The following is an 11,572-nucleotide window of genomic DNA, read 5'->3' as shown; positions in this document are numbered from 1 at the left end:
TCACAACATGATATAATAGTTAAAACTCACACGATTCGATGATAAAATGAGTTTTACAAAACGGGGCCCACATCAGCCGTTTTACGAGTTTCGTTCAAAACATACAAGTTCGACCATAAGAGTTTAAATTCCAAACGACACTATGAGCATGGTGTTTGGGGGTTAAACTACCCAAATCTCGGCCAACCTTCAAAAGCTATAACATCCAAAAACGTCCCCTACAAACAAAGCGGGATCTCTAATCCATACGAATGCCCTTACCCTTGTCTCTGCCGGAGCCTATAAAAAGATAAACAACGAGAGGGTAAGCAAAGCTTAGTGAGTGCAACAATTATACATACACAAATATAACCCATCTATTTGCATTCGTACCCACCAAATACCTCATACGAGAATATAACACAAATAGCATGCCGTCTTACTCATAATGCTAACAACTCCTATACCATCACAACATCACATTAGCATATACACAACACAATATATATATATATATATATATATATATATATATATATATATATATATATATATATATATATATATATATATATATATATATAACATGCTAAACAATATCCATCAACATAATATGGTTAACCATAACGCTATGGTGCTACCGGCTCGTGGTTCACACCATACGCATTTGAGTCTCACTCTTTTATAGTGCTACCGGCTCGTGGTTCACACTTTGTTTATAGTGCTACCGGCTCGTGGTTCACACTTGTTTATAGTGCTACCGGCTCGTGGTTCACACTTGTTTATAGTGCTACCGGCTCGTGGTTCACACTTGATGCTACCGGCTCGTGGTTCACATCATGACACTTGTCACATACATGCTATGGTACTATCGGCTCGTGGTTCATACCATAACATTTACAAATAAATACGCCATATACATATACGCATAATTATTCCACTCAACTTAACGATTCGGTGATGATTTTAACTTCCGCAAGCCTCAAAGCAAAGTACCTAATGCAATAAGTACTCGATCAACAAACAAACTTGTTGGACTAAATACCAACACTTCACTCATGTGCATTAAATGACCCATTTTCACCAAAACCGCCCCTTAAGGGTCAAGACCCATCTTAAATCACTAAAGCTAGTGATTTAAAGTCTACTAACTCTAACTAAAGCACAATTAGGGTATTTCATACCCATCTTTCTCAACTAGGTCAATTATTACACACTTGACCATTTTAAAGCCAACACACCCATTTCGGGTTATCCACTAACCCGATAACACCCATTTTCTAATTAACTTGGTGTGCTAGTGATTAACTAACCAATTAGGACTCATAAACATCAATTAACACTTTGAAACCCTAGGTTAGTTACCATTGAGTCTTCATGACTCAATCTTACCCAAGAACACCCAAAATCATCAAATATGGGTTTTATTTTCATCACTATCCCAAACCCTAACCCTTACACAAATTTAAAACAAGGAAATCAAGATTAGAGCTTACCACTACAACCACAACGTAGCTAGTGAGTAGATGAACGACTTTAATACCCGCACTTTGGCCCGAGAACAACTTCTTCCTCTTGGATTTAAGCTTTCTCACTCAAGAAATCGCACTCTCTCTCTAAAATTAAAGTGAAGAAGATAAGGTTGTTGAAAATGGAGTGAATGATACTCCACAAACTGACCTACTGGCCTTTAACTCGTCCACAGGTAAAAATACCAAAATACCCATCAAAATATCTGAATAAAACAAGCAGAACCCGACTACAGTGAAGAGTGCGCCACGCGCACCCTTATGTGTGCGCTGATCGCACTAAGCTCAAATCAGTCTCTGTCTTCTGTTTACTGCACAATCATTCTCACACTTTATGTACTCTATTTATTCTGCTGTACAATGAAGATTAGGGTCTTATAGGAATTCATTAGGACATCTTGTTTTAGTTGATATATATGTATCTTTGTACCATTTCATCATTATTATTTTTTCATAACTGCTCATGAGAAGGTTTGTTTATATAAATATCAAATGTTCAAATTATTACTAAAGTTACCTCAATTGATAATTAGAATTTCACCTCTTGAACATGGGTGGAATATTAAACATAGACATTTTTTACATGTAGATGTCAAAAAGTGAAGTTTCTACCATTTCATATCAAGAGTAGGCCCTGTTAAAGTCAAATGTTTTCATCAGATGCAGATTATATCTGTTTTGTTTTCTGGTATTTGAACTTGAGAAAAGTGGACTACGGATGCTGGAAGTTATTGTGTCTGAAGATCAATTCAAAGTTTCAAACTGTCATGAGCTAAAAATGAATTTGCTTGAATCTTAAACTGTAATTAATCAAGGAACGATGTGTGGTTTTATTGAACAAGGCCTTGAAATTCTTCCTATGTAAGAAGACATACATTTAAATATTTTGAGCATCTTCTGTTGTTTTTTTTTTTTTTTTGAAAAGCAAAGCATCTTCTGTTCTTAGAATCTGATTGTAAAGAAGACATACATTCAAATTATCTTTTATAATTTCAGAAACATTTAAAATTATAGTATATGATAAACCCATCATATCATGATCAAATTCCAGCACACATTCGACTTTGGTCGTTTATTCATATAAAAGTCAAAGACACAGATTTGTATATTACAACTCTTTCATTTTTTTTATCAGCAAATATTATAAATCAACTCTCTAACAAGGTGCTAGATAAGGAACTACAACGGCTTCAAAAGTCAGAACATAAGTTATTATGCTGTCTATGATGGAACCGATAAAATGAAAAATTACAAATGGAATCTTAAATATCAGCTTTCTTCATACTAGACGACGCAAATATAGTGCAATTTTGATATCTCCACATTACCCACACAGCAGTAGACACAATCGCGTACATTCGGTCTCGAGCTTCTTTGAGCTGTTGCCACTCTTCGAACCATGTCTTCCACACTGCAGCTACACAGAGGACAATTTCCAACCCACGTATCGATAGAATTAGCTGAGCAGGTAGTCTGCGGTAACCATATATTAAATTGTTATCTTGAAAGATTAAATTCAAAGGTCTATGTGATTTTGATCTTCGTGTGTTGATGTCAAATTTAAATGCTATCATTTGACCTTTATTTTGGTACTTATTTTATCTTAAGTGTTAGATTTAGTCATCTTAAATAGTTAACATTATCGTTAGAGTTATAGTAGTTTATAAAATCAAAATAGAATAGAAATCAACCTATCTTTTTTTGTTCTATGATAAGTTATATTTAATGGTGATTTAATGTTACATGCATGTGATATTTTTCAAAATTCACATAACCAATACTTACCATTTTATATTGCAGATTTTAATAACTTAAAGATGGAAAGACCAAATGTGTATATTTAGAGACAGATTTTAGTAAGTTGAAAATAGAGGGATTATAAGTGTAATATCAGTAATTTATCATCAAAATCTTGCAATAAATGTTAGAATAAAGTATCAAAAGTCAACAAAGTCAAATTACCATTTTAGGTAATCTGACTTTAGGATCAGAAGCTGCAAACTTCATCATCTCCCAATTTAGTTTATCACAAGAAGACATCTGCAGCAAAATCTAACGGATACAAAGCAGACCACAACAGCATTTTTTTCCTTTTATATAAAAGTGGTTCCAAAAATATGTTATGGAGCCTAACTTAAAATAGAAAGAGCTATTGTAATCATAGGTGTATATAAACACACTTAGCAGCTTGTAAAAAAATCAATTTGTATCAATTCAAGCTTATAATCAATAAACCGATCAATACAATCATTTAATTCTTACAAAATATCATGGTATCAGAGCTAACGGTATCGATCCGTTGATCAAGTTACTCGTTTTTTATGTCTCAATCATCTACCAAATCCATAGCTACCATGTCTAAGATTGACGAGAAAACCAAGCTGCCATGTCAATCTTAGACGGCCGCTTAACGTATAATGAAAGGAGTTACCTGGATGCTCTTTGTCACAAACAAAAAGACATCACCACTGTTACTGGAACAGAAAACATCCCCATCAGCCACTATCAACCACTATCAGAGTTAAGTTGTGTTTATTGTGGAAAGCAACGACACACAATGTGACGACCCGGAAAATTTCAACTTATTTTAAACCAATTCTCTATATGATTTAATAATTTCGTCATTATAAGCAATGAATTTTGACAAGTTTTAAAACTTTTGAAATGAGTTTTATACAAACAATTGACCATCCATTTGTCCGACGATTCACGAACGTCATAACTTGTATTAATTATATACTTATGTATATATATGGATATATATATGGATTATATCTAACTTGAATATATGATAATTAAGTATCTCATTAAATATATTAACAATGGATTATATACATAAAATGAGACTACTAACTTAAGGACTTTGAAACGATATATATATATATATATATATATATATATATATATATATATATATATATATATATATATATATATATATATATATATATATATATATATATATATATATATATATATATATAACGCTTAACGACGTTATAACTTATAAGTTAAAATAAATATATATGTATTGTATTAAGATGTATTAATACACTTTTAAAAGACTTAAATATATATATTAATATACTTATACTCAACAAAGATAGCTATACTCGTATTCGCATTCGATTTTCTCAAGAATTCTACTCGTATTCATACGGTATTTATACCTGTATTATACACAGTTTCTAGATGTATTTACTATTGGAATATACCAATAGGAAAACATCATTTTCAACTTTTTATCATGGAAAATGACATCTTTGTTATTATATATGACTCATGAGACATCTTTAGACATCAAAACAAAAACATTTTATACCCGTATTATACACAGCTTCTAGATGTATTTACTATTCGTATACACCAATAGTAAAACATCATTTTCAACCTTTTTAATCATGGAGAAACATGTTTAAACATATGGAATCACATTTTGTAATCTTATATGACTAATTTAAGCTAGATTACAAACTAATATATCTATATCTATATCTATATAAAAATGTATGTATGTATATGTTTATATATATATTTCATTTCCAATTTAATCTTCATTATAAGTTATCCCTAAACACATTCTTCCAAGAACACCACACAATTCAGCAAAATAACCTTCAACCTCATCATAAACTACTTCAAGAATCAAGATTAAAACACCATAAGAAAAACCAAACAAGAACACTTCATGAGGATCTTTCATTTCAAGTTCATACTTTCAATCTTTTGAATCCATTTCAAAAACTCTTTGAAGATCAAGAATTTATCATTCATCTCAGCTAATTTCTAAGGTTTAATCAAGGTAATAAATATATTCAAACTTTGGTTAAATTCATATAATTATAACTATCTTAAATCAAGATAGATTTCTTACTTGAAACTTTTGTTGATTCCAAGCTTCTACATCAAGATTTCTAAGCTATCAAGGACACCATCAACTCAAATATCCTTTCTTTATTTTTTCAGTAACATCACTCTTTAAACTTGAGGTAGTAACCTTATTCAAAATCTCGTTCGATTCATATTCATATAGCTATCTTATTTCGAGTATATAACTTATAACAATTAGAACATAGTTTAGTTAATTCTAAACTTGTTCGCAAACAAACTTAATCCTTCTAACTTGACTTTTAAAACACTTCAACACATGTATTATGACATTATGTCAAGCTAACATAAGGATATAAAACTTGTAAACACGAAGAACACCTTAAAATTGAACATACGTCGTCATAGTCAATCGGGGGCTGTTTTGAGTTTAATTTTGAAAACCTATCTTAAACTTTGAATTAAAAGTTTTCCTTCTGTAAGAAATGTTATTTCATATGGATATGAAACATATCCAAAATCCATGGTTTAACTCTAAGTTGAAGTATGTTTTTCAAAAGGGTCATCAAGATGTTGTTCTTACTACGTATATGACCATTTTTATTTAAAGATTGACATCTAGACTTTAAATCCGACTATAAACCTATACTTTTTTTGTTTAGATTAATAAAATACAGTTTGATACGAAACCGTGGCAATTTGAAACACTCAAATCGGATTTGAAATGAAGAAGTTATGGGTAAAACAAAATTGGATAGATTTGATAGTTTTAGCTACGGTTTTGTTTTAATAAAATATATACTAACCATATCATAGCTAACTTATCCTATATCCTACATGTATTTATACATGTCTTGATCCCGTCCTAGTAGAAATACAATTTATAATAGTCGGGGTTAATTCTACGACAATATATTATAGTCTTAATAAAAATCGTAAGACACCATATATATATATATGACTTGATAAGCCATAGATATGTATACAATGTTTTGACATATCATGATGACACCATCTATATATATTATTTTGAATAAACCATAAGACACTCTATGCGGTAATGTTCAAGTTAGCATATAATGGGTCGAGGTTGATTCTAAAATAATATATATATACCATGGGTTGTGATCGAGTCTGAGACATGTATACAATGGGTCATGGTTGATTCAGACAATATACATATTATGTGTCTTAAGTATATTAAGACAATATATAATAGTGTTAGTTAATTCTAACACAATATACATATTAATCTTGGTTAATCCTGAGATCTTATATATATATTATCGGATTATCGGACTATTGGACTATTGGACTATCGGACTATTGGACTACTAACATTGGACTACTAACATTGGACTACTAACATTGGACTATTAACTTGACAATCTAAAAGTATCATATAAGTATGATATAATTATTATTCAAATATAATTATTTTATGGTTGATATATATATTATTATCATAGGTTCGTGAATCTGTCGAATGCCGAGTCGTATTTTTTACCGGATTGAAAAATAATATTATTTACTATCTACGAATTACAAGTGAGTTTCATTTGCTCCACTTTTAAATGCTTTAAATATTTTTGGGCTGAGAATACATGCACTTTATTTTATACGCAATGGACACAAGTACTAAACTTACATTCTATATTGAGTTATAACCGAAAATCCCTTAGCTTTGGTAACTAGTAACTTCCGGTTATAAGAACTGGTGGGCGCGAGTACTTGTATATGGATCCATAGGGCTTGACATCCCCGTCCGTTCCAGGTATAGAGACCCTAGCCTGAACTATAAAGCGGACGTATGCTATTTGAGTTTAGTACACGTTGGTTTGCGTGTATTGTACATGTTGGTTACATGTATGTTGAAACATGGGTACTTATTAATATACGTTAAGTTTAGTTACCAAGGTGCTCAATTTCGTAGAATATTTTGATAAATGTTTTGGATGAAATAACTGAAATCTTGTGGTCCACCTTTATATACATATTATGCGCAACACTAAAACTATGAACTCACCAACCTTTGTGTTGACACTTTTAGCATGTTTATTCTCAGGTTCCTAGAAGTCTTCCGCTGTTTGCTTATATGTTATACAAGCTATGTGCATGGAGTCATACATGCTTTATTCGAGAAAACTTTGCATTCACAAAATCATCACCATGTATCTTATTTTGACTGCATTGTCAACGAATGTATTATTGTAAACTATTATTTACTGTGATTGTCTATATGTAGACATCATCAGATGTCAAAAACCTTGGATTTAGATATTCATTTACGGTGTGCCTTTTCAAAAGAATGCAATGTTTGTAAAACGTATCATATAGAGGTTAAATACCTCGCAATGAAATCAATGAAAGATGTACTTCGTCTAAAGGGATTTGGACGGGTCATCACAGTTGGTATCAGAGCGTTGGTCTTAGTGAACCAGGTCTTGCATTAGTGTGTCTAACTGATAGTTGTTAAGATGTATTAATGAGTCTGGACTTTGACCGTGTCTGCATGTCAAAAGTTTTGCTTATCATTCCTTGTCGGAAATAACCTGCTCATCATTTAGTATAGACACGTCTTAGTGCAATTATTGCATAGATAGTGTATAGACAAATTCATATCTTAGCGTATCTGTTACTGTAAATTTTGCCTGACAGCTTCCAAAAATTCCTCCGTAATCTACGGGATCTTTTGTACTATATATAGGTATTCTATGTAATTAGAATATCATCCGATATCCGAAAATCATTTCATATCAAAAATCATTTCCCTGCTCTGTACGAGATGAATCCTGCAACTAGTTCGAGTTCCTCAGATTCCGGCAGCTATTCCGACATGGATTTCTACCTGAGCTCTGAAAGTAGTGTAACCAGAATGAATCAACCAATTAGCCATCATCAATTCTGGATGAATTGGGGATGGGTTCGTAGTCGACTCAATTAATGGAGACAAGAAGAAGGCGATCCTTTCAACCAATCAAATTCACCACTCGGCGAAGAACCTGAAGCACTTACCGGCGAACCAGTTCGAAACACCATTTTTACCCTCATTGCCAGAATAGCTCGCAACGATTACATAATATCTACTATTCTAAACCTTATCCATCCGCTCGTTCCCACCGCTCATCATTCAGGTGTAATAGAAGAAGTTAACGAGCTTCGCGCTCAAGTAGTGGCTCTGGAAAGTATGATGCACAACTTGCAGGCATCACAAGCACCACAGGATCAGCACCAGCAGCACCACCAACATCGGCACCAACAGTACCTGTACCACTAACAACACAAGCCTCAACATCACACACCTCAACATCACAATCTGTACCTCGAGCATAATTATCATTCTACATCGATTATATTCATTCTATATATCATTCTATATCATTTATATTCGTTCTACGTATCGTTATTCATCAACATACTTTCGTACAAACTATTAATGATGAGAATATTTTAACGGGTAGGTAATACTCGAGAAATATTTAGATTTCACATTAATGTGTTACATTATACATTCCTTGTTTCCGGTTCAACATTCATTAACTATATTATCCATAAGATATATGTATCCGTTTATCATAGAGCAATTATTTTTCATACAAATTCAATTACATATTCTGATTTTGACCGATCAGAATCCAAGTTAAAAACTGCAACCAGTGACATCACTCTTAGAGTCCTACATCTTTCAAAAACCATACTTTGAATTCAAAACTGTATTAGAACATCACTCTTATTCATAAAACCCAGAAATATATTCATTTCATTCAAAATCTTAAATGATTTCATCTTGAACATCATACGTTTATTAAACGATTACAACCTGCGTTCAAACCCTTCATGATTCTTGAAAATACCTCAATCGAGAAGATGAACCAACCACACGTTATCGACAGAAGGAAAGAGTTATACTTATAGTCATACACCTGAAAAGCTCTCAAAACCTAAGTAAAACTTTAACACGTATCCGTGATAAATTCTTCGGCATTATTATTACTGAAAGTAATTTTGCAATTCCTTTTCAAGCATTCAGTTTTATCACACTTCCAACAAATCAACTTCGACTTTTCATAAGCCTTGATATAACCTTGACATATACGATTACCCTTCCTGACGTTGTTATCGGGGAACCTTTTATATCCCACCATATTAATAGAAAACGTACCAGCAACTCCGTTACTCTTTGACTTAAGTCTCTATATTTATTTATTGAAACCTCATCATATACTCATCTGCATCTTGTAACAATAATTACCATACCAATACCAGGAAGCATCAATCATTATTTTCGAATTTCGCGGCATTTCTAAAACAACAGATATATATACATATAACGTCTATCTCCTGGACATACGTACTTCAATTCTGGAATCATGAAACATACCCCAATCTACGAATCAGTTCTCTGAGTTTTGAAAATATTGACGAAGCAGCAAAAACTGTAAACGACCTTAACAGTCAAGAATTTGATAAGGAATGGAGAGTTGGAAATGCTCAATAGAAAAATTTGGTACTGAAAAACAGATTGAGCAAACCATGAAGGAGACTGTGGACATATCACAAGGACTAAACTTGTACATCAAGAATCCAGATAATTCTGTATCCGATGAAATCTTTAGCGAATATCTTACTCCTTACTTAGTTGGAATCCTTGTCGAAGAATTTTCTTCATCAACCTTCGATCTTAGAAATTCCAAAATATTATCATAAATATCTTCGATATTTCTGAGAATATTTTCATAAATATTCTTGTCCGAAATTATTTATCTCTTCGTTCTATCCGTATTACATCATAAAGGAAACTGTTTTAGTTTCTAAAATTCTATAACATTCGAGTTTAAATTATGAATGATTTCCGGAGAAGTGTTGGGAATTAAAGCATGAGTTAGTATAATATAATGATGTCTGGCCAATGTGGTTATATTACTGTAAGTCATGCTAAATTTCTAATGGAACATGATGATGGTTCACAGACCTTACCCTCACCATGTGTCATGTTACACGACTCTTTTATTTTACTTAAGCTCCAAACATACCAAGAACATATTTCTTGATAATTCTATCTTTTCTGTGATTTCTGGTAATTTAACAAATCAGATCGTGCTATTACTATTTCTTTCTTAGAACGTTAGCCGTGATCATTCGAAATTCAAAGATTTAATCTACGAATCTGAGACGTCTTAATCGCTTTATTTAAGGTCGAGAAGAGAAAACAGAAGCATAGAGCTTCGAAACATAAAGAGGAGTATAAATCACAGCAAATAGAAAAATTACAAACCGTGTATATCAATGCGTATAGCAAATTAGCAATATAGAGACACGGTAGGATTAAGAATAATATCACACCTAGAGCGAAGTAGAAGTAAACAGATTCCTCCGGTGGGAGTTGAAAAAGAAGAATGATTGTTGCAATAGTCAGGATAAGGACAAGGATCAGAAATGGATTAAGCATTTTTCACAATCTTTGGAAGTGTGAATTGAAGAAGAAAATATGAGTGGTAGAAATAATGGAACGGAGGAGGTTAATTTATAGCTAAAAATTAGACAAAGCAATCGAGGCAGATGACCGCATTAATTAAAGAGGATCATAATTTCCTAAATCAGATCTTATATAGATTACGAAGATTTTCTTTAAGATCCCTTAAATCCCGAAAATCAACCGTGACTACGTCCAAAGTTAAGACAAATCTTTATTTTCTTCATTTCACTCTTTTACGATAGCTTCACTCATACTCTTCGCGTAATCGAATTGTTCTATCCATATTTTTCACAATGGTGAAAAACTCTATAATTATTGAACTCATAAAACGGAACTCTACTCATTCAAGGTATTCAAAATACTCCATTAATGTATTTTATTATATTCTTTTGATAATGATTTTATGAACAATCGAATTCATGATGGGAATTCAAGTTATATCATATTTCTTGATACAAGAATATTCTGGTTTTCGTTACCAACTTTCCTTAACCAAATTTCGGGACGAAATTTCTTTAACGGGTAGGTACTGTGATGACCCAGAAAATTTCAACTTATTTTAAACCAATTCTCTATATGATTTAATAATTTCGTCATGATAAACAATGAATTTTGACAAGTTTTAAAACTTTTGAAATGAGTTTTATACAAACAATTGACCATCCATTTGTCCGACGATTCACGAACGTCATAACTTGTATTAATTATATACTTATGTGTATATATGGATATATATATGGATTATATCTAACTTGAATAT

The sequence above is a fragment of the Rutidosis leptorrhynchoides genome, chromosome 4, assembly GCF_046630445.1.
Source record: "Rutidosis leptorrhynchoides isolate AG116_Rl617_1_P2 chromosome 4, CSIRO_AGI_Rlap_v1, whole genome shotgun sequence".
NCBI classification, from domain to species: Eukaryota; Viridiplantae; Streptophyta; class Magnoliopsida; order Asterales; family Asteraceae; genus Rutidosis; species Rutidosis leptorrhynchoides.
Note: the sequence above shows the minus strand (reverse complement) of the source record.